The 25,324-nt window shown below is 39.0% G+C and overlaps 1 protein-coding gene and 1 pseudogene across 1 annotated transcript in view; one reads left to right on the top strand and one right to left on the bottom strand.

Annotated features, from left to right (window-relative positions):
- Nucleotides 1-25,324, top strand: part of ELAPOR2 (endosome-lysosome associated apoptosis and autophagy regulator family member 2) — a 180,160-nt gene that overhangs the window by 8,788 nt on the left and 146,048 nt on the right. The window lies entirely within an intron of this gene.
- On the bottom strand, nucleotides 19,844-21,219 carry LOC114220827 (elongation factor 1-alpha 1 pseudogene; annotated as a pseudogene).

Genomic DNA, 25,324 nt, shown 5'->3' with positions numbered 1-25,324 from the left:
TCCAGTCTGTCAGCAACCCCTCTTGTCTCTGCTTCAAGACACTGCCAGAAATTTTCACCTTCTGGGCCACACCACCATCTTCTCTTGCCTGGATTATAACTTCCCATCTACATCTCCTTTAGTTTGTTCTCAACAGAGCAGTAGGAGATCACCTAAAACCTAAGTCCTAAACAGTGTCATTCTGCTGCTCAAAGTTCTCGTAAAGGCTTCAGTCCCAGCCCAAGCTCTGATGGTGGCTTCCAATACCATCCAGCCTCCAGTAAGTCTCTGATGAGGCTTATTAAAGCCTGTCTCTTACTACTACTCTCTCCATTCTTCGCTCAGCTTCAGCTTCCCCAGTCTCCCTGCTCTTTGTGGAATATGTTGTGTGAGTTCCTTTCTCAGGAGCTGCTGCTTTGCTCTGCTTGGACCTTCCTTCACTCAGGTGTTTGCTTGGCTTTCTCCCTCATGTGCTTCTGGTTTCTGCTCAGCTGTCATTTTCTCAGTAAGGCCTTCTCTGGGCACCTCTTGCGAATAGCACCCTCCTTCTTTCCATCCTCATTTCCTGCTTTTATTTATCTCGGTAGCACTTTTTAGCATCCATTATGTAATGTATATATTCTAGTTATTTGTTTTGTTTTGTTTTTATGACTCCCTCTCAATAAATTGCAAGCTCCATAAAGACAGGCCAGTATCTTCCTCCTTCCCTTTTTCTTTCTCTATTTCAAAATAGGCTACTTTTCCCCTGGCACCTCAAACAGTGCTTGACACAGTAAATGCTTAATAAATATTTGTTGAATGAATGAGTAAATTTAATTTTGGGCACTGAGGTTTTTAATTGTAATTTAAAAATGTTATAATTTCATAAACCATGCCTGAATTTCTTATTATTGAAGCTAGATTACTTGTGGTAGAAATCTTAGGTGGAAGGACATGAACTATATCTTGGCCAACAGTGAAAATTGTTATTGTTACTAACTTGATGGTGGAAAATGCTGTCTCACTGACGCAATTTACATTTCTTTAATCGCTACTGAGGGTCAGTATTTTTCATATCACTTAGCTTTTTATATTTCACTTTTTAGGGAATTTTCTGTTTGGGTGTTTTCACTTAATATTTTTCTTTTTTTTTTAAAGATTTTATTTATTTTTTGACAAAGACACAGCGAGAGAGGGAACACAAGCAGAGGGAGTGGGAGAGGGAGAAGCAGGCTTCCCGCTGAGCAGGAGCCCGATGCAGGGCTTGATCCCAGGACCCTGGAACCATGACCTGAGTCGAAGGCAGACGCTTAACGACTGAGCCACCCAGGCGCCCCTCACTTAATATTTTTCTTACATATATGAGCTCTTCATTGTAGTAAGGATAACATTCAATATACATTGAAAATATTTTTCCCTTGATTTTTTTTCCCTGTCTACATGTTTTGAGATAATACCCAGAGAAAGCCAATAATTATTTACACCATAAAAATGTATATGGAATTACTTCCCTTAACATAATCAAATAGGAATACATTTAATTAAAAAAAAAGACTGGTGCTTGGCACATAGTACCTTATTAAATTCCTACAGTAAATGGAAGTCTATCATGTGTTTGGCTGACAAAAGTACTGAAGCAGCTGCAAAGTGACTAAGAATTCTTGGGCTTGGATTGACAGTCTTTTGCTCTGAGATTCTGTTTTTGAAATTTCAAGACTGCCCTACTTCATTCTCTGTTACTCATTTTCAGTGGCCATTCACATGTTTGCCTGTTCACCTAGTATTTAATGAGTTCGTATCGTCTGTTTCTCTCACGGGAAAACTAATACTACTTCAGTCTATGATTATACTACAGACGGGCTACGTGCTGTGTGGGAGTCATGCGCAGGGTTAAACAGAAGCACAGAGAAGGGGCAACTAAGTCAGATTAAGGAGCCCTGCCTCAGAGAAAGTCTGTTTGAGCTGAGTTTTGAAAGATTTCCAGAAGTGCGTTCTGGGACGCACAGAGGCCAGCGCATCTTAGTCAAAGCAAACGGGCTACGTAATGGCCCTGGAGGGATGAACTCCTGTGAGCATGTCCAGGGCTAGAGTGAAGGCACATGGGTAGGGGTGGCAAGAGATGAGGGGGCTGTGAGGAAGGTAGGAAAGCTTTGGGGAGCCACTGATGTCAGATGGGAAGGATTCTTCTGTTGGTGAATGGAAGATGATAAAAGAGGGATCTTAATGGAGGCCAGAAGATCAGTTAGGGGACTGGTGCCTCTCCCAGGGGGAGAAAAAACAGAGCTAAGCAACTGACTGAGTGGAGGGGGAGGGTGGTGCTGGATGGTACATTGTAGTCTCTGGTGACCGCTAGGTTTTCTGCTCAGGCTCCTGGGTGGATCGTCAGCCTTTCATTGAGATTGAACGCTCATGAGGAGGAGGAGGAGGCCGGTGGCTGGAAGAAAGAGAATGAGTTCGTTATTGGCATCATGAGTTTAAAGTGCCCCAGGGATAGCCGCATAGTGCTCTCCCGGAGACAGCTGCATGTCTGAGAGCAACAGGCAGAGGGGTGGGGTGGGGGTGCCCTGGGTGGCTCAGTGGGTTAAGTGTCCAACTCTTGATTTCAGCTCAGGTCATGATCTCAGGGTCGGGCGGGCTCTGCACTCAGCGGGGAGTCGGCTTGGGACTCTCTCTCTTCCTCCTCCCCCACTCTCTCTCAAATAAAGAAATCTTAAAAAAAAAAAAAAAAAAAAAAGGCCAGCAGAGTGAGAAATAATTGAGAATGAGCCCGAGAGGGCACAGCCCGCAGAGTGATTGCACAGAAGCTGGCTGAGGGTTAGCTGACTGGTCAATCTGAAGAATGAGAGAGATGTGGCATTTCTTGATGTCCAGTAAGGCATTTGAAATGTTTATCTTTGTAGGGCAAGAAGCGGCAGTATATGCTGAATGATGGTATAACTAGCAGATTGTTGACTGAACAAATGTACCCTGAGGTTATTAATTTAAGGAACTGATGCTAATTGGGAGGAAGGTCTTCAGTGTAATGCTCTAGTCCCCCCACATTCACAAGAGATACATTCCAGGATGCGCAGTGGGTGCCTGAAATCCTGGACAGTACTGAACCCTGTATATACTATGTTTTTTCCTGTACATACACTCCCGTGACAAAGTTTAAGTTAAAAATTAGGCTCAGCCTGGGTGGCTCAGTCGTTAAGCGTCTGCCTTCAGCTCAGGCCATGGTCCCAGGGTCCGGGGATCGAGCCCCACATCGGGCTCCCTGCTCAGCGGGAAGCCTGCCTCTCCCTCTCCCACTCCCCCTGCTTGTGTTCCCTCTCTCGCTGTGTCTCTCTCTGTCAAATAAATCTTTAAAAAAATTAAAAATTAGGCTCAGTAAGAGATTAACAACAACAATAATAAAATGTAACAACTGTAACAACATACTGTAGCAAAAGTTATGTGAATGTGGTCTCTCTGAATATCTTACTGTACTTACTCTCCTTCTTGTGATAATGTAAGAGGATAAAATGCCTGCGTGAGCAGGTGAAGTGAGGTGAATGAAGTAGCATTTGGCTACTTTTGACCTTCGGACTATATGTCAGGAGGGGGATTGTCTGCTTTTGGACATGGCAGAACCACGGATGGAGGGGCCTCCCGTACCTTTAGTGTTAGTATGTAATCTCTGAGCTGTTGTTGTTTCACTATTTAATTGATGTTTTGGTTTTGGGAAGGCTTAACCAAATTTCGTAAAGTCAGAAAGCTGGGAAAGATGCCTAATGACTTGGAAAGCAGAATTGGGATTTAAGATGATTTGAAAGGCTAAAATAATGGGCAAACATAATTGTTAAATGTAGACTGTTCTTTTTGGTTCTGAAATTTAGATGTTCAAGCATAGGATGAGGAAGTCTGGCTTACAAGTGCTTTTGAAACAACAGATATCACATGGCTGCTAAAAGCAACGATGGGGTATGCGTCTTAGGCTCTATTAATATGAGCACAGTGCTTGACTCATAGAAGGTAGACATTTAATTTAGGTTAGTGATTCAACTGAAGTGTAATATTTGAAGAGGGATATTGACATCTGGACACGTTGACTTGACGTGCCAATTAGGAAATGAACTAATATATTTTTTTTAAAGATTTTATTTATTTGACAGAGAGAGACACAGCAAGAGAGAGCAGGGGGAGTGGGAGAGGGAGAAGCAGGCTTCCCGCGGAGCAGGGAGCCTGATGTGGGGCTGGATTTCAGGACCCTGGGATCATGACCTGAGCCGAAGGCAGATGCTTAACCGACTGAGCCACCCAGGCGCCCCTAGGAAATGAACTATTTAGAAAGTATGTCCAAATACTTGAGGACTGACCGAAGGGATTGAGGATGGTTAGCTCTGAGGAGACTTAAAGGAATCATGATCGTGAGCTTCAGATGCATTATGTGCAGTCATGTGTAAGAGGCATTTATTTAGAGGATGAAATTAGGATTGGTGGGTAGTAGGCAGAAGAATGCAGAATTTAGTTCATCCAAGAAGGTGTTTTATTTCTTTTTATTTAAAAAAGTTTTATTTCGAGAAGGTGTTTTATATTTGTAGAGTCATGAACTGCTTCTTTGTACTTTGAAATTTTCAGGATTCCTGTTTTGGACAGACTGATGGCCTAGGTCACATCTATGAGTTCTGGTTTGCTACACTGTGCCTATATTCCTATGGTGGATGTAAGGGGCAGTTCAATGATTGCTCAAGGTTACATACATTCCTATTGTAACAGGCAAGAAGATAAATATCCTTGGTGCTTCAGTTCTAGGACACATTCATTCTAATCTGTCATATTTAGCACTTTATTCTAAGATTGCAACAGTGTAAACACAAAACAATGCCTTTGGTGTTTAACATCCTAAAATTGAGAGTGGAAAAAATTGGCCATTTGAAATTTAAGTTTGACGTTGACTTCTATTTGGTAATTCTTAGGCATATCAATAATGCATACTAGGAAGTAACTGGAGCCAAAATGACAGTAGATGCTTAAACATATCTGAGCTTGGTATGCTATGGAAGTGCTTCCCTATCTAAAGAGCAGATAAATATTAACACTATTTGCTCAATTTTGTTATGATTCCTTTTTTTACATTTGACCTTTCAAAAATTAAATGCAGTATGTGTGCATTCTAGAAAAATACTCATAATCCCACCAAATAAACACACTACTCTTAAAACCATAGCATTTGTAATAGGAGTAATAAAAAGAACAATAGTCAAGTACAATTTTAGGGCTTTTTGTTTATTAATTGATTCATCTTCCAACCTCTAATGAGATTGGTCCTAATACTTCCAGCATGGTTGTATGACTAGTTGTGAGCCCCAGCTGTTGCCCCAGTACCCACACTGATAACAATCAGGCTACTCTGTCTCTATCACATATATCAGACATCTTTGCATATATTTCATTATGAATATACATGCATGTTTACAAAATGGGAATATTCGGCACAGTTTGGTAATTTTTTTTTCATTTAACAATATGCTGTGAACTTACCCCCTCAGTTTGACTCCTCTAGAATTTTATTCATGCTTAATGTAAGGTAAGCCTCTGACTTGATTTCCTGAATAACCAGTTTTCACACATAGTATTTTTGAACAATCTATAATTCATCCTTTCTCCATTGATTTGTTTTCTATACCATATATTGTGTGGGTGGGTATATACTTCTTAATCTATTGTTTTATATATAATATGTGACATATGTATACTCAAAAATATTTGATTTCTTTTAGGCTATTTTCTATACTGTTGATTTTTTTTTTAAAGATTTTATTTATTCATTTGAGACACAGATACAGAGAGAGAGAGCATGAGCAGGGAGAGAGGCAGAGGGAGAGGGAGAAGCAGGCTCCTTGCTAAGCCAGGAGCCCGACGTGGGGCTCAATCCCAGGACCCTGGGATCATGACCTGAGCCGAAGGCAGACGCTTAACCATCTGAGCCACCCAGGCGCCCCTGTTGATTTTTTTTTTTAACCAAGATTGCACCCAGGGTTTTATAATATGATTTTATAAGATACTTGTTGCTTTTCTTTCAAAAATTTCTTAGCTGTTCTCACTTCATTTAGTCTTTAGGTTCAACTTCAGAATAATTTTGAGAAGTTTAAAAAACTCATTGGAATATTCTCTTGGATTCTGTTAAATCTCTTGTTATTTAGAAAAATTTGTCATCTTTATATTTGAAGACCTAGTTTGCTTTGGTGCTTGGAATATTCTGTACTTTTCACGAGCACTGACTTCGTATTCCTAAGTATTTGTTGTTATTATTTTTTCTGGCCAGCTTTCCCCTGCCATCTTTTAATTGAGTTTTCCCTGATAGGTTGAAAAGCCATTGGTTTTTGGAAATTAATTATATATCTAGTCTCTTACACAGCGGTCTTGTTAATTCTAGTATTTTGTTAGTTATCTTCGATTTTCTCGGTAACAAGTTCTACTTATTGAGTAGTTAAACGTGTGAAGCCCTTTACTTACATTCACAGTAATCCGCACAGCTATCCCTCCCTCTGGCTTTAGAGTTGAGGAAACTGAAGCTCAAAGGCAAGGACTAACTTGAGAAACATGTCAAAGGTAGTGAGCCATAAGGCTGGGATACCTGTGTCCCCAGTGACCTCGCTTTCCGCTGAACTTCACTGCCTCCCGCTCTGCCTACACAGAACTGGTCTACACTTACCTCTCTCTACACCTACTTCTCTCAGCCTTTGTCCTGGATCTTATGAAGTGCACCCAGCACCTCTTGATAATGTTTTTTGCCTTTAGTCAGTTGTTTTTAGATTCCTTTTTCTCAAGGCAGTACTCCCTTATGTGTTTTAGATCGCTATCTTCTGCTCCAGGGTAGATGTTAGTGTTGCACATTTTTTTTAACTTTAATTTAATTTTATGATGTTATGTTAATCACCATACATTACATCATTAGTTTTTGATGTAGTGGTTCCATGATTCATTGTTTGTGCATAACACCCAGTGCTCCATGCAGTACGTGCCCTCTTTAATACCCATCACCAGGCTAACCCATCCCCCCACCCCCTCCCCTCTAGAACCCTCAGTTTGTTTCTCAGAATCCATTGTCTCTCATGGTTCATCTCCCCCTCTGATTTCCCCCCCTTCATTTTTCCCTTCCTTCTCCTAATGTCCTCCATGCTATTCTTATGCTTCACAAATAAGTGAAATCATATGATAATTGACTTTCTCTGCTTGACTTATTTCACTTAGCATAATCTCCTCCAGTCCAGTCCATGTTGATGTAAAAGTTGGGTATTCATCCTTTCTGATGGCTGAGTAATATTCTGTTGTATATATGGACCCCATCTTCTTTATCCATTCATCTGTTGAAGGGCATCTTGCCTTTTTCCAGAGTTTGGCTATTGTGGACATTGCTGCTATGAACACTGGGGTGCATACGGCCCTTCTTTTCACTACCTCTGTGTCTTTGTGGTAAATACCCAGTAGTGCAATTGCTGGGTCATAGGGTAGCTCTAGTTTTAATTTCTTGAGGCACCCCCACACTGTTTTCTTAAGTGGCTGCACCAACTTGCATTCCCACCAACAGGGTAAGAGGGTTCCCCTTTCTCCACAACCTCTCCAACATTTGTTGTTTCTTGCCTTGTCAGTTTTTTGCCATTCTAACTGGTGTAAGGTGGTATCTCAATGTGGTTTTGATTTGAATTTCCCTGATGGCTAATGATGATGAACATTTTTTCACATGTTTTAACAAAAAGAGCTCTCTATCCTGCTGTGCTTCACCCCCACCCAGGTGCGTACATGCCCGTACGTACTTCTCTTCTCTTCTCTTGAGGATGCGGTGTCTGTGCTGAGTCCCTAGTCCAGTTTCTCTTGTCTGGCAAACTTTATTCCCCTGGTACGCTGATCAACTGAGGGGGGAACCTCAGTCTCTCTCTACTGGATTCTTGTGTGGAAAAATTTTTTAGAAGAATTTTTTTAAGAAGGAAGAAAGCAGAGCCGTCTGTGGTTCTTCCATAGTAAGCACACGTGATGGGCCCTGGACGTCAGGCATGTTCTGTCCCTGTCTTGACCTGTGCAGTTGCAGGAATAGAGAACGGAGAAGGAGAGCTAAGCGGGAGTGAGGGGAGGGGGTGGGGGTGGGGGGTGTTCTGATGACATCTTTTTTTTTTTAAAATGCATTTTTTTTTAAAGATTTTATTTATTTATTCATGAGAGACAGGGTGAGAGAGAGAGAGAAGCAGAGGGAGAAGCAGGCTCCCAAGGAGCAGGGAGCCCGATGCGGGACTCGATCCCAGGACCCCGGGATCATGACCTGAGCCGAAGGCAGACGCTTAACCATCTGAGCCACCCAGGCGCCCTAAAATGCATTTTTTTTTAAAGATTTTTTTAATTTATTTATTTGAGAGAGAGAATGAGAGATAGAGAGCACAAGAGGGAAGAGGGTCAGAGGGAGAAGCAGACGCCCCACTGAGCAGGGAGCCCGATGTGAGACTCGATCCCGGGACTCCAGGACCATGACCTGAGCCGAAGGCAGTCGTTCAACCAACTGAGCCACCCAGGCGCCCCTGATGACATCTTAAAGCAGAAGCCTGTGAAACTTCAGATGTAAAAGGCCAAACCCTTTTGTTGGAAAAAACACTCTGTACCAAAGACAACTCAGAATTAAAACCAATGGGCAATAGTTCTCTCATTTTACGGAAACTATTTTAATGTTTTTGTTCTCCATTCCCTCTTTATCTTTAAAGACTTACATTACAGTTCCGGGGGCCAGGCATTGTTCTAAGTGTTTGACACATAATAGCCCATTTAAAAGCAATCGTTTTATTAGTCCACTCCTTCTTACGTAAATTATACTGTTTTAAAGTGTTATTCAGATGTTTTATGGGAAGGCTACACAATTGCCTTAACCTCTTTTTTTTAAGTTTATTTGAAGATTAATCGAAGCACATTGAGCTGCATAGCTAGGGAGTATATAATTTGGTTGGTTTTGTTATATGTATACACTTATGAAACCATTACCATAATCAAGATAGCCATTTCTAATACCCCCAGAGGCTTCTTGCTTCCCCTTTGTAATCCACCCCATCCTCCACCCTGTCCCTAGGCAGCCCCTGAGCAGCTTTCTGTCACTGTGGATTCACTTGAATTTTCTAGAATTTCATATAAATAGAATCCCATGTCAGGCGTGCGCGCGCTCTCTCTCTCTCTCTCTCTCTCTCTCTCTCTCTTTTTTTTTTTGGCCTGGCTCTCTTCACTTAGCATAATGATTTTGAGATTGATCACATTGTGGTGTGCTCAATAGTTTGTTCCCTTGTTCCTTTTTATTGCTGAGTAGCATTCCATTGTATGGCTCTACCACATATGACTATCTATTTTTAACATACTATAGTTCTAATCATGGTACTTGATATGCTTAAGCTCCAGTATGATAATGTAATCTATGAATATCAAGAACTCATTAGCGAGCATTTCAAATAGGTTGTTTATAAAGTTCAGCAGCAGCAGCCTAAAAATGTAAATGTAGGCACGAAAGGACTCTTGGCATTCTGAGATATTCTGGGAGGTAATTTAGGTTTCTGTTGTACTCAGTATTTAGTGCTATTTCAGAGAAGTCTTGATTTTTTTGAAAAGCTAATCATTCAGTTAGTCAGTTAGATAGGCTTGTTTTTGGAATTACTTCCATTTGCCTGCCTGTCTGCCTATAGATCATTTTGTTATCAAATAATGTTTGGCAGAGTGCACAGAACAAAGGCGGACCTTCAACCAAGCATTCAGAGGCTAAAATGAGGACTTTTTTAGTTCATGGTGTTGAGCATTTGTGTATGCTCTAGATGAGAGTAATGTTGGTATTCATTTGGAAGGACAATTAAATGTATTCATTACTTTCATTTACTAGTTGAAATTATATTTCTAAAAAGAAAAATCCAGCAAAATAGCTAGCTTTAATTGCATTTTTGTGTTTTTTTTTGGTGGGAGGTGGTAGGAATTTGGTTGACTAACACGTTTGCCTTTAGAACAAAGTAAGAATGCATTTAGACTAGTAGTGCTTCGGCAAACTTTGGGAACTCTTCTTTTTTCTTTTTTTTCCTTTTTTTCCTCTGGAGAAACAAAAGGTACTAGTAGGAACCAGGATTGTGAGACTGGCTGACCTGTCCTATTTGGGTTTATTTCTTCTGTAGCAGTAGCTGGTGACTTTGACAGGACAGGGAGAATGATGTGACTTATTCCACTTGATTGTAGTGAGTTCTGCATTCTCTGCTGGGTACAGACACACGTAGACCAGTTCCTAACCCCGACCTTCTTTTCAGTTATGACTTTTTTTCTGACCTTCCTTTCAAAACCAGTCTTTACCTTTATTTCTTTATTTTACTACCCTTTTTTCAACTCACTATAGTCTGGCTTTTATCCCAATCATTTTCCTAAACCTCTTGTTATGGTCAGTGATCATCTCTAATTATTAGCAGTTTCTTTATTTCTCGTCTTACTCCATTTCTCTGCAGCATTTAATCCTGTTTCCAGCCTGCTCACTTCGTTTTCTAAGACATTGAAATCTTGTATCACTCAGTCTTAACATCCTTATTTCTTTAGCTAGCTACTCTTTTCTTGTTTGGTAAATGTTGCTTTCCCGGGTTTTTGCTTTTGGTCGCCTTCTCTTTGCATTTATATATGTCCTCTCTGAATCCTAGCCTTTATTCTTAATTTTGTGTATATAGTAGTAGTACGTGCTTACTACACAATTTGAGTATACATTTGAGAGTACATGATTTGAGTATATTAGAAACAATTTTGAACAAGCCAAAAAGATGAATATCACCTGCGGTCCCACTGTGGAAAACCATTGTTGGAATTTTTCATCTGACTGCTTGTCTGACATAAGCCTTTGTTCAAATGAATCTTAAATCCAACTTCCAATGCTTAATTCTCCATCAAGTTCCAAAAACACATTTACAGCTCCTTAGAAGACACCTCTAGTAGGATGTCATGGATCCCTTCAAATGAAGTACATCCTGAACCAAATTTATTATCTTTCTCTGTACCTGAAACTAGTTTTCTTCTTGCTTCCATTTCTGATTGGTTAATAGAGACTTGATGTCATTAGTCTTTTTCCTTCTTGTCTCTAAGCTCCACATCACTCAGTCATGAAACAGATCATTTTAATTTGGTCTATGAAGTCCTTTATCACGTGGTCTCAGGAGATCATTTTTAGCTCTCTTTGTGCTCTTTACTCCCTTCCATTTCAACCCTCTGACTTATTCTGCCCCGTTTTCTAACCATCTAACCATCATTCCCCATTTTCAGAGATTCTCATGCACTTCCATCCTTCCTTGTGGAGCTCATGGCCACATGGGAAATTTCCTTTCTCTCTCTGGTGTAGCAAATCTCTAATTATCATTCAAGACCTGGATTAAGTGCCCTTACTTGTGGCTGAGATACACCTGCTCAGGTGGAATGAATCTGAGGCCTAACACTTCCTACATTTGCTTTGATTTTTTGATTTGTTCTACCTGGAGAAGAAGCCAGTTCAAAGGGCTCCGACTGATTGCTTTTAGATCTATGAAGAGCTACCTTTAAGGGATGGACTTAAGGTGTATTTCAGACTACTGACCTGGGACCACGGAGTGGATGTTATGGTGAGGAACGTTTTTCTTCAGATTACGGGGGAACTGTAACCCTTAATGATGTATAGCCATGGGAAAGACTTGATAAACTAGTGAGCTCCTCATCAAGAGAAGTACACAAGCAAAGACTAAAGGACCATTTCTCCTAGATTTATTCATTTAATCAATATTATTAATCACTTTGCCAGCAGCTGTGCTGGAGGTTTCAAGATGAAGAAGTAAAATCTTTCCTTTAAGGACCTTACAGTCTAATGTAGTGGTTCTCAACCTGGCTGCAGATTAGAATCACAGACCAGTGATTTATTTCCATTTTAGAGATCTCAGAGGACAGGGTCTGGGAAACATCCTCCAGTGTACAGCCATGGATGGTTATAATCACTTACAGTTACTTTTCAAAGTGCCATTTATTTAACACCTCCTCTAGGACAAGGCTACATGATGTTCATTTATTCTTTCACCAAATATTTCTTCAGCCCCCCTTTTTGTGTTTGTCCCTGGGCTAGGTACCAGGAACGTATCAGTGGATAAAAACAGAGTTCCTGCTCTTAGGGAGTTTGTAGAAGGGTAGAATATGGACATCATGCAAACATGTGACAGCTGGTATACGTCTAAGAAGAAAAATAAAGGAGGTGAGGGGATAGAGGAGGTGTCTGGTCTCTAAGAGGTCAGGAAGGGGCTTTTGATGCTGTGGCCTTGGAGCAGTGCCTGAATGAAGAAGGGGGGGATCAAGCTTTGCAGACATCTGGGGACAGGGCTTCCAGGCACAGGGACTAGCAAGTGCAAAGGCCTTGAGATAAGCATACACTTGACATGTTCAAAGATGAGTGACCCACCAGGGCTGGGGGGGGGATGAGTGAGGGGGGACGTGACAGATGTGAACACTGAGATTACGGGTAGATGGGGTGTGGCAGATCACATGATGCCATTTAGGACACATTGAAGACTTTGACTTTTTTTTTAAGATTTTATTTATTTATTTGAGAGAGAGAGAGAGAATGAGAGACAGAGAGCATGAGAGGGAGGAGGGTTAGAGGGGGAAGCAGACTCCCCGCCGAGCCGGGAGCCCGATGCGGGACTTGATCCCAGGACTCCAGGATCGTGACCTGAGCCGAAGGCAGCTGCTTAACCAACTGAGCCACCCAGGTGCCCCTGAAGACTTTGACTTTTATTCTGAATGAGAGGAGAGCCCTGGAGGGTTTTGAGTACAGTTATAATATGATTTATATGTAAAAAGTTCAAACTAGCTGCTATATGGAAATAGATGATAGGACATGGGTGAAAACAGATTAATTAGGTTAGTCCAATAATCTAGGTGAGGCATTATGGCAGCTTAGATGAAGGTTTTAGGGGTGGAATGGTAAGAAGCAATTGGATTCTGTATCTATTTTGAATTAAAACCTATTTTTATATATTTTTTAAGGGATGATAGGCTTTACTAAGATCTCCCAGGGAGTGACTTTATTTTTTTATTTATTTAAAAAAAATTTTTTTTAAGAGAGAGAGAGAGGGGTGGGGAGGGGCAGAGGGAGAGGGAGAGAGAGAGAATCCTAAGCAGGCTCCTTGCCCAGTGCAGAGCCCGACTTGGAGCTTGATCTCACGACCCTGAGATCATGACCTGAAACAAAATCGAGAGTCAGATGCTCAACGGACTGAGCCATCCAGGCGCTCCAGGGAGTGACTTTAGCTAGAGAAAGAAGGGGACCATGTGCTGGGGTGTGTCAGGAGAGGTAGGGGAGCCAGTGAAGGAGAATGGGGGCCCCGAGGCCAGATGAAGAGAGTGTTGAAGGAGAAGCCAGTGAGGCACTCAATCACATGCTGTTGTTGGAGCAAGAGGAAGGCTGAGAATTGATGTTTGGATTTTTTGAGGTGGGGGTCAACAGTGATTTTGGCAAAAGCAATTCTGATTGAGGGGTAGAGGCAAAAACACGATGGGAGTGGGTTCAGGAGAGAATGAGAAAAAAGGAGGCAGACTCCGTGAGAACAGGCAGTTCTTGGAAGGAGCATTGCTAGTAGTGGGGGTGGGGAGAGAAAAATGGCAGTAGTTCAAGGGGGAGTGCACATAGTTACTTGGGGAGAGTAATGCCAAACCGTACTTCAAGGCTTCTTCCAAATGCAAGATTTTGTCCTACAATTAGTGGCTCTGGTTTTATTTGTTTTTTTAATACCTTGTTTAAGAATTTCTTGAGGTGAGGCACACCTATACTCTTCTCTCCTGTTTAATTTGAGACTTTTTAAAAATCAAGCTCAGACATTTTGTTTATACCACATGACTGTTTCCTCCTCCTTTCTGGTTTGGGGATGTCTTTTTGCATTAGTTTTCTAGGGCTCCCATAACAAAGTACCACACACTGGGTGGTATTTATGGTTTCAGAGTTTGGGAGGCTGGATGTCCAAAATCAAGGTGTCCTTCTATTCCAGACCCCTGTTCTTGGCTTAGAGATGACCATCTTTTTCCTCTGGCTGTCTTCCCTCTAGGCCTGTTTTTGTGTACAAATTTGCTTCTTTTTTTTAGGATTCTAGCCGTATTGGAATTGGACCCACTCTAATGACCTCATTTTAGCTTGATTACTTGTGTAGAGCGTACGTCCCCAAATCAGGTCACATTCTGAGGTACTGTGAACTAGGACTCAAGTGTACGGATTTGGGGAGGGGACCTGACACCTTTACTTTCTCATGGGGTCATTTCTGAAGTTTTATTCTGATAACATTTGAAATTTTTCTGCCGGTTGGTATTTAGACACAGTTAACCTAGTCATTTTGGGGACCTTAGGCATTGCTTTAGAGAATTGGGGCCAGGAGGTGGATTTCCTGATGTAAAATGAGCACTTGCTGAATTGCAACTTCAGTGAACTGCCTTTTTGAAAAGAAATATCAAATGAGTTAGAGGTGATTTCTTAACACTTCCTGTGAACAGGAGGTTAGACTTTTCTTCGACTTCTCAGTCACTTTCATGTTTCAAATAGTAGAACAAGTAAGCTAGTAGATACACTCTCTACCTTGGCAGGGAGAAGAGGTAAATCAGAGTACCTTCTCTATGAAAATGTTTACATTAAATATGTGTATCCCCTCCCTGGTATTACAGAGATGAAAACATAGCCTAGTTCTAAATAAAGGCCAACATGTGACCCTATAATATGTCACCCTTGTTATAGACAGAAATTAAGTTGTTTATTATAAGAAGTTTGGTGGTGGTTGCATTATAGAAATTGGTTCATATTTGCTTAGCTGGGTGCATGATCCCAGGAAATCTCTCCAGCAAATTTTTGCCTGTCTTGTTCTCTCTAAAGAGTTGCTTTTCAGCATCAGGTTTTGGTTGGAATGTAGGTCATTAAGATGTATCCTCATAAAACAGTTTGTTGCGGTAATGGATTTTACTTGGAAACCGTTGAACTACAGAATGCAACTAACAATTGTAGTTGTCAGCACATAGGCTTGGGAACTCTCATTTCTTCATTAGTGCAAAAGGAAGAAATGTAAATTTAATTGTGGAATAGCAGATATTTTTTGTGGGCTTATTACTGCCTTATGGGATAAGGCAGAATACAGTGCTTTAAAATGAGGAAAACATCCGTGGTGAAAATTAGTGCTAAACAGAATACTTATTTGGATATTTTTTGAATCCCTTTTTGGTTTAGAAACCTATCATTTGTCCCTGAAATAACTCCTGAATGAATCTCTTGGAGACAGCCTTGGTCTTTTTTGACTTTGTATTCTTGGTAAATAATGAAATAATCTTTTCATATTGTTTAAACTTGAAAAAAAAAAAACCCTCTGAATAAGAAGGTGAATTCTTCTCTAGTGTAAAGGAGCAGCAACCATATCCTCAGTGGGGTTTCCACAGGTTAAGCCTGGCAGTAGTTCAGATACTAACTGTATTAAAGCCGACAATTTGTTATGATGGATTCTTGTTCTGGGTCCACAGTCTACCTAATTGATGACCATGGCTCAGTGCGATCTGATTCGATATTCTCGTGCATTCGTGAAATCACAGCCCTTCTTCCAGCTTCCTCCCTTACTTTCTCATGTTCAGTGACTCTGGAAAGGCATCTTTTTCTTAGTGTTTTCTCAGTGACTGTACTGGAGGAATACAAAGAGCATATGGAAGCAGATACATGCGTAGGTCTTGATTTTATGTTTTGGTAGACTGGTTTATATAAGCAGATACAACAGGCGAATATGTTTGTTGAAGGTTTGCCTTTTACCAGCTGCTGCTTTCTCCTCTTCCCTAGGCTGGCCTGCCAGAAATGCACACCTTTATTCCTTCGCCGCTTGACAAAAGTTGCCAATTGACAATTTTTCAATGGGTTGAATTAGCTCCTTGAGAAACGCAATATATGTTTAATGTGTGTATTTTAAGAATGTTGAGGATTTTTGAAGAATTGTGCTCAAATTTGATTTTGTTGAAATGGAATGTTATTAATTATTAAAAGTTTTTAATGATTGAGGCTTAATGTTTCTTAAATATTGTTAACAGAATCGGCCTTAACTTACAACAGCTTAAAAAACATGCAGTCTACTTTAATTATTCAGAAGAAAAGTTTTATTTTTATTGCATTTTTTTGGGGGGGGAGGAACTGAATTGCTACAGAGGTAATGTTCACCTGGTTGTGTATGTACCAGGTTAGGGTGGCATGGGCATTGACCAGGGAGTCAAGGGACCCGGGTATGGGATTTTTCTTACTGGTAGTTGGCTATTGCGACCTTGGGGAACTTGCTTTCTCTTGGGCTTGATCTTCTCATTTGGAAGAGAGAAAGATTGGTTTGGATAATCTATAAAGGCTTTTCTTTTCTTTATTTCTTCTAGTTTTATATTTTTAGAGAAACAGGGATTATGTCTTTGCCTCTTATTGAGTACTTTTGACTTTGGAATTTTTTTTGTGTTCAATATGGTCATACTTGGCAGAGTGATGTAGCTTGATAGTTTCTAGAAACTAAGCATTGTCTACGAATAGTCAACAAGAAGGTTTGGTGAATCTGGTCCATGCTACTTCTGTTTGACATGGATGAAAATTTGCATTTTTTACCAGCTGATGATGAGTTCTGTAATTTCATCTAGTCATCCAAGTCAATTGAGGTTAGACATTTAGCTTGAGATACTTAACATTTCTCAACACAAGATTTTGGGGGGTGGTTAGAAAGTCTTAGCCTTCTGTAATTCTGCCTTGGGTTATGGGATGATCTGGCACAGATAGGACTCAATCTTAGTAATAATTTATATCTGCGACAGCCTAGGATTTTTTCCTATAGGAAAAGATTCACAGTTTTTGGCATGGGTGAAATTTGCTTTTCTTTTGAATCATCCTTAGCCACTGGCCTATGGCCTTATTTTAACTTCTGAGACCTTGTTTTCTCACTTGAAAAGGATCATGTCCCACAGGGATGTTTATAAGAAGAGTTATTTCTGAACAGAGATACATTGTTAGAAAGGCTCAACATTGTAAAGATATCTGTGTTCCACAAATCTATACGTTTAAAAGCATCTCCCTAGATAGAAATAAATTTCTTCTTCTTTGGGACTATGTATCTGTTGGAGGGGTGGAGTAGGGAATAAAATTATCCTTGAGTTTATTAGACTGTGTTCTGAGACAGACTGGGAAAATTCTGAAAAGTGAGTGTGATAAGAGGAGGTATTCCTATAATATATAAATGGGAGTATCAAGTGTTAAAGACTTTTTAGGAACAGTTGGGTAATAGTTGTCAAGAGCTTTGAAACATATTCTCACCGAGTATTTTACATCTTAAGTAAATTGGTTAATAGTGATGTACTTGTAAGGTGATTCATCTCAGTGTTATTCATAAACAACCCCAAATTTTATTTTTATTTCTCTTATTAGAGAGAAAGGGGGAGGGAGAGAGAGAGAATCTTAAGCAGGCTCCATACCCAGTGCAGAGCCCAACACAGGGCTCAATCTCATGACCCTGAGATCATGACCTGAGCTGAAATCAAGAGTTGGATGCTCAACTGACTGAGACACCCAGGTGCCCCACAACCCCAAATTTTAATAGGTGACTGGTTAAATTGTTTCCTGTGTTAAATGGAATACCATAGCCCCATTTAACGTGATGACATGGCATTGTATTTATTTACATGGAAGAGGTTTATAATATGTTAAACAGATAATATAGTATGTTATGAAAGCTTTGGTATAGGTATATAGATGTGTGTATTTATTCGGAAAAATTAACAGTGGTTATACCTGGGTGGCAAGATTATGGATGGTCTCCCTCCTACCTCATATGCTTAACCTCTATTTCTAATTTTCTACCAAGACCATGCATTCTTTAAAAGGAAGTAGAATATAACAAGTGAAGTGCTTGAGAGCATAGGACTCCAAAGCCAGCCTGGCTGGGTTTAAATCCCAATGCTGTCACTTTCTGGTTGTGTAGTCTTGAGCAAGTCATTTTATCTCTTTGTGTCTCTCTTTCTCTTCTGTAAATCAGAGATGATGATAATAAAGAACAATAATAATACCTACCTCATAGATTTGTTGTAAGAATTCAATATACTTAATGTGAACTTTGAGAATAATTTTATAGTAAGTACCATATTAATGTTACCCATCATTATTTGTTAATAAGAATAGTGAGTGAGTGAATGAGAGACAGATGGACAGACAGACACACTAGCATACTAGGTAGAGATAATGGTCTCTTACGATATCAAGCATATCAAATTGAAACAATTTGGTAAACTTTAAAGAGGAATGGGATGATTAGATGTTCACCTTTTCCCCTTATTTTTTAAATTTTAAAAATAGAGTGTAATTCACATAACATAAAATTAACAGTTTTATTTTAAATTGAAGAGTTCAATGGCAATTAGCCTATTCACAATATTGTGCAACCACCATCTTTGTCTTGTTCTAGGACATTTTCTGTCATTTCATAATAAAACTGTGTGCCCATTAGGTAATTTCTGTCCATTTCCCCACTCCCTGCTGTGCCTGGCAACCACCAGTCTGCATTCTGTGTCTATTCACTTACTTATTCTGGATTATTTCATATAGATGGAATCATATAATATGTGATTTTTTTGTGTTGGCCTTCTTTGACTCAGCATAATGTTTTGGAGATTTGTCCACAACATAGCATGTAACAGTAGTTCATTCCCTTTTTATGGCTGATTAATATTCAAGTGTGTGTGTGTATTATGATTTGCTTATCCACTGATGGACACTAGGGTTATTTCTTAATTTTTGCTCTTGTGAGTAGTTGTGCTATGAATAGAGGTTTACTTTTATTAAATTTTATTAAATAATAGTTTCTTTTGGTGGTAGTGGTGATATATTTATTATAAAAAATGTAAGAAATGCAGAAAAAATTAAAAATAGAACCACCCTACAATCTAGGAATCCCAATACTGGGTATTTACCCTGAAATATAAAAACACTAATTCAAAGGGATACATGCATCCCTATGTTTATTACAACATTATTTACAATAGCTAAACTATGGAAGCAGCCCAAGTGTCCACTGATAGACGAATGGATAAAGAAGTGGTATGTGTATATATATATATATGTAGTGTGTATGTGTAAATATATATATATATATGTAGAGGAATGTGTGTATGTGTGTTTATATATATGGGAATATTACTGAACCACAAACAAAAATGAAATCTTGCCATTTGCAACAACATGAATAGAGCTAGAGAGTATAATGGTAAGCCAAGTCAGTCAGTCATTGAAAGACAAATACCATATGATTTTGCTCATATGTGGAATTTAAGAAACAAAGTGAATGAGCAAAGGGGAAAAAGCCAAACCAAGAAATGGACTGTTAACTATAGAGAACAAATTGATGGTTTCCAGAGGGGAGATGGGTGGAGGGAAATAGGAATGGGGCTTAAGGAGTACACTTAACATGATGAAAAAAATTAAAAATATTAAGAACTGCAAAATGCAAATAATCCCAGTTTACATTTTGGTATAGGTCCTTTCAGTATTTTTAACACAGCTGTGTTCAAAAAAAACCTTTTTAAAAGAAAATTGAAGATCATATTATACAGTCTGGGTTTTTTCCTCATTAAACTTTGTTTTAATGGGCCTTAAATTTTGTGATAGATTTTTGGTCAAGTTGTTTGCATTAGAAAGTACTTTTTTTAAAAAACTGGTAACTTAAAACTGTCACCCACACATGAAACAAATGGTCCACAAAACGTTCTCCTTTTCTGCTGAAGGTTTTACGATGCATTGTTAAAATCAACCAGTCTTTTACTATTAAACTTGAATGGCCAATTGAAATAAGAAGTTCTGAGACTGTTCTTCCACCACTGATTACCAGTGGGGTGGCAGCTATTAGGCGTAATGTTCACTTAGCTTTCTGAGCTTCTGGGCCAACTTGATGACCTTGGCATCTCCCGCTGCCTGATTGTCCACTACCTTGATGAAACCCACAGCAACTCGCTGTCACATGTCATGAACAGCAAAAAGGCCCAGAGGAAGGTAGTCAGAAGCTCTCAACGCACATGAGCTTGTCAGGAACCCTATCAACAATGGAGCATCACCAGATTTCAAGGATTTGGGGCCATCTTCCAGCTTTTCCCCCAGCATGATGATCAATCTTCAGCAAACTTGGAAGCGGTGTGAGCTGTGTGACAGTCCAGCACAGGTGCATATCCAGCATTGATTTGGCCTGAATCATTCAGGATACTTACCTGAGCCATGAAGCCCCCTGTTTCCATTGTTGGGTCATTTTTGCTGTCACTGGCCACATCACCACAACAAACATATTTGACAGATACATTCTTGACATTGAAGCCCACTTTGTCCCCAGGAAGAGCTTCCCTCAAAGCTTCATGGTGCATTTCATTGGCGTTTACTTCAGTTGTAACGTTGATTGGAGAAAAGGTGCCCATCCTGCTGGGTTTGAAAACCCCACTCTCCACATGGCCCTTGTGCCAATACCACCAATTTTGTACATGTCTTGGAGAGACAGACCTAAGAGCTCGTCAGTTGGATGAGGTGTTGGTAGGATGCAATCCAGAGCTTCCAGCAGCATGGTTGCACTGGCATTGCCATCTTTACAGGTGACTTTTCATTCCTTGAACCAAGGCATGTTAGCAGTTGGCTCCAGCATGCTGTCACCATTCCAACCAGAAATTGGCACGAATGCTATTGCGATGCAGTTGTAGCCAATTTTTTTTATGTAGGTGCAGAGCTCCTTAATGATTTTGTTGTGTCTTTTCTGGCTCTAGGATGGCTCAATGGAATCCATTTTGTTAATGCCAACAGTTAGTTCTTTTACACCCAGTGTTAAATTAGAAGGACATGCTCACGGGTCTGCCCATTCTTGGAGATACCTGCTTCAAATTCATTAACACCAGCAGCAATAATCAGGACAGCACAGTCAGCCTGAGCTGTGTCTGTAATCATGTTTTTGATAAAGTGTCTGTGTCCTCTGCTATCAGTGGTGGTCACATCATACTTGCTGGTCTTGAGTTTCCGCAGGGTGATATCAGTGGTGGTAATAAGCTCACATTCAGTTCTCAGTTTATCCAAGACCCAGGCATACTTGAGGGAGCCCTTTCCCACCTCAATAGCTGCCTCCTCAAATTCTTCCATAGTTCTCTTCTTCCCACCACATTTGTCTATCAGACGGCTTGTAGTGGTAGACTTCCTGAATCTTCATGCCCACTGAGAACAATATTGATATGAGTCTTTTCCTTTCCCATCTGGCTTAGGTTTAGTGATGGTTTTCATGACACCTGTGTTTGGGTGGCAAACCTGCTGTGAACAATCGACGTTCTGTTTCATGTCAGTACTTACCATCTAACATTTTAAAATATTTTCTGATGTTTATAAGTGTTCTGGCTCATCATGATTTTCAATAAATGGTATTTATTTTACCAATCTCTTGATAAAAATTTAGCTTTTGGCTTCTATTTAAAGCTACGATGAATAACTTTTTAGATAAAATATTGCTTAATTGTCTAAGGATAAAGTCTTAGGAATAGAAGTGTTTTATCAAATGGTATATGCTTTTAAGGCTTTTGATACACATGGCCAAATTTCCCTCCAGAAATGTGTTGATTTACATTCCTCTCAGCAGTATTTGAGTGTCTGTTTCCTCTTATATTTGCTCATGTTCTTTTATTCACATTGTCTTTAACAAAAACTGTATCTATTTATATTGTATTTTTATTTCTATTCATATAAAATGTTTCACCATATGCTTGTTTTCCTTTTGTGAATGTGCACTTCGTGACCCTAGTGAATTTTGTCTTTTTCTTAATAACTAGAATTTAAAAAAATATATAATGAAGATGTAAATCTTGACAATCTGTTACAATTATGTTTCCTAGTTATTTGTGTTCTCATTTTGCTTATGGTATTTGGTCACAGGGGACTTACAAATTTTATGTAGTGAAATCTATCATTCTTTGCTTTTTTGGTTTCTGCCTTTGCGTATATATTTTTCCAAGGTTTCCTTAGGTGATTGGTATTTGTGCTTGATAATGAGCAAAAAGCTTATATTGCCCTGTGTGAATGTGGTATAAAACTTCCATATTGTTCACAAATGCTGCTCAGTATTTATTAGATATATGAGAATTTTCTCCAGTGACTTAGACAAAATTGCAGTTAACTGAGAACTTGAACCATCAGCCTAGGATCTTTTGTGTTAAACTTTAGAGACAGACACAGATCATAGAAAACGAGGGCACTTTGGGAATTTATTCGGGGAACCCATTTCCATGGCATGTGCTTGAGTCAGAGCACATTCACTATCTTCTCTCTGTATTTTCTCCGTGTCCAGTTTTGCAACTTTGACTCTTGAGGCAGTGAGAGATCCTCATTCATCAAAGAAAGATTGAATTTTGTTCACCATACCCAATTTACATGTACAGGAAATTGGACTGGTTCTTTTTGGGTGGATATTGTGTTTACCCTTTGAAAATCGTTTCACTGAATACTGCATTTCTTAGGCATTCCAATTCATTTGTCTTTTTACATCTTAGGGAAACATACGAATCAGTGCTAACCTAGGTAAGAAGCTAACATTTTTTCTTGCATTAAAAATTGGAAGTGACTTTTCCGCTGGTATAAAATTGAACATCTGTTTACTTTAGGCTGAGGATGTTAATGACAAGTCATTTAGTCTTGTTTTTGTATTTTATGTCTAAATGATCTGGGTTTTTTTGTTTGTACAAAAAGAAACATGTTTATTATGACGGGAATCAGGAAATAGAAGCAAGCCAAACATGCCAAGATGATTACTGTTGGTGCCTTTGTACAGATCCATTCAGATCCCTTTCATGATATATATAGTCATTCATGCATTTTATAAGAATGCAGTCATGTTATACTCATCATATCATGAACATATTGCCATGTCAGGAGTAGATGTATACAATTTGCAATAAATGCACCGAATGCTGCTGTGTGGGTGTATCAGAATATAATGTGGCAGTTCCCCATTGTCTATCATTTAGAATGTTTTCTTCTTGCTATTATGGTGTGTAATAAACATTATTGTAGTTTCATCTTTGCTGTATCTAGATATTTACCTTTACATATTTCCTTAGGACTAATTCCTCAAAATGGAATGTCTCTAATTTCCTAATTTCTGAATCTTACAAGTTCTTTTTTTTTTGGAATTGAAATTGTCAAGAATGTGAAAAATATAGCTTGGGTACCTTTTCAAATTTATTACATGAAATCAAATAAAAATTCCTCTAAGTGTAAAGGCATTGTTTATCTTTCTATTTCTCTCCCTGTGGCAATTCATCTTCACCTCTAATTTATTTTCCTGATTGTAGAAAACAAATGTGAAAGGGTCAGTGTGATAGGAATTCTAGAAGATTTGCTTCCTATCTTTATTCTTTTTGAAACATTAGTTGTGTGTGTGTGGTGGAGGGAGCGGAGGTTACTTTTTGAGGGCAGATTTTTGGAAGGGAGGTGTCTATTCTGACCACGCCTGTTCTGTCTATTTTGACATTTGGAAAAGTTCTGACAGTTGGCATTGCTGTTTGCTGATGATTACTCACCTTGTTTTCAACTTCTACCTTCTCCTTCTCCATGGACCTCAAGAGCCTACCTTGTGTAGTTGCTGAGCAAGCTGACAGAGATGGAGAGGAGATAGGTCCAGTATCTCAGGACAGTCATGCAATTTGGTGTGGCAAATACTGTAATAGGGCCACTTCTTATATAATCGAGTAGAGCAATTGGAACATTAACTGTAAGTTATTTGGGCAGTGCTCTGTTTTCTATTTTGGGCTCTCTTCCTCGCAAGTCTTCAAACTTTGCAACCTAGAACTTCATAATTTTATTGATGATGAGTGATCTGATTCTGAAAACAGAGATACAGATTGGGGCTAAAATATTCCAGGACACATAAATACCAAAATGCAGAACAGTTTCATTGTCAACAAAATCTTTGAGAAATGGTGACTATCTCTCTACTTCGTGAAGCTTAAGAAAGAATTGTCTACTTGTTTGCTTTCATGTGTTTAGATTTGTTTCTCTCAGGTTTCAGTTTCCACTGTGAATCACTGAGCGCAGAAAAGGGCACACCGCTAATTTAGGAAGGACCTGAGTGTGTGGAGGTAATCACACCTTCAGAGAGAGATTCGTTGCCTGGAGAAGAAATGGTGCTGTTATTCCCACGGCTTTAATTAAGAGACTGGCCAATGCAGACCTGTTGACTGACAAATAACCCATTTGAAGAAAACTTGTGTAAAGAGTTCAAGCTGAAATCTGAAATGTAGGGATATTATCAGTAGAAAAAGATTTTTCATTTTTGAAGGATTTGAAACAGGCCTTTCAAAATAGCTTTGATAGTTTTTGTTAGTGAGGGATTAAATTGTTGAAAAAACTGCAGACAGGGAGTAGCAAAGACCTGGGCTTAAAATTGGTGTCAGGAAACTTCTAGGCAGATAATTTGTGTCCATTGACACAAATAGGATATATATAGATAGAGTATTGCAGTTCACAACCAATTTTTCAGTTTTATGTGTGGCCCTAGATTTTGATAGAGAATGTGGATAAAGATTGTTTTGATAAGAGATTAAAGTCCAAAAGGTATTTTTTGCATATATTGCAAAAATATTTATAAAAATATAAAGACAGACTGTAATATACTACATGATTATTTCCTGGAAACAGAAATCTGTCATTCTATAACATGCATGAATACTCTTATTTGTATGGTGTTGATTTATAGTCATAGCAGTTACTTTTTTTCCTGCAATGAACCACTTCTTTTTTTTAACAGCTTTTTTGAAATATGCTTTATATACAAAAAGCTGTACATACTTTTAATGTAGACAATTTGATGAGTTTGGACGTATGCATATGTTTGTTGAATCGCCACCATAATCAAGGTAATGAACATATCCATCATCTCCAAAAGTTTCCTTGCATAGAAGTTCTGAAGTGAATCAAAGAATGTTGAGTTTATATACAGTTTAGCTTTATTGTTTTCTCATGTAAATATAATTCTGTATTATAAGAACCAGTAGCAGTCTAATAACATTGGGTGAGTTGCTAATTTCTTATACTGAATGGGTGCTTTGTATAAATCAGTATTTGAATTTTAAAATCTATAACATGTTTGTTTCACTTCAGCAAATTTTTTTTGGTTATTTCTTTTACCTTCATATTACTTACGAATCACATTATTGTGACTATATTTTTGAATAGAGTAGATAATGTGTGACATTCGAGTGCTTGAAAGTTTGGAAATAAAGCTGTGTTCAGCTGTTACTTTTAGCTTCTTCTTACAGCTACATTATAACCAAATCCAGTATTACCAGATAATTATCTGGAAATGTCATTTAT

This window comes from Eumetopias jubatus, unplaced genomic scaffold (genome assembly GCF_037043125.1).
Source record: "Eumetopias jubatus isolate StellerSeaLion01/CBP00866 unplaced genomic scaffold, mEumJub1_p1.0 scaffold_14, whole genome shotgun sequence".
Taxonomy (NCBI): Eukaryota; Metazoa; Chordata; class Mammalia; order Carnivora; family Otariidae; genus Eumetopias; species Eumetopias jubatus.
Note: the sequence above shows the minus strand (reverse complement) of the source record. Positions and strands in the feature narration are given on the sequence as shown.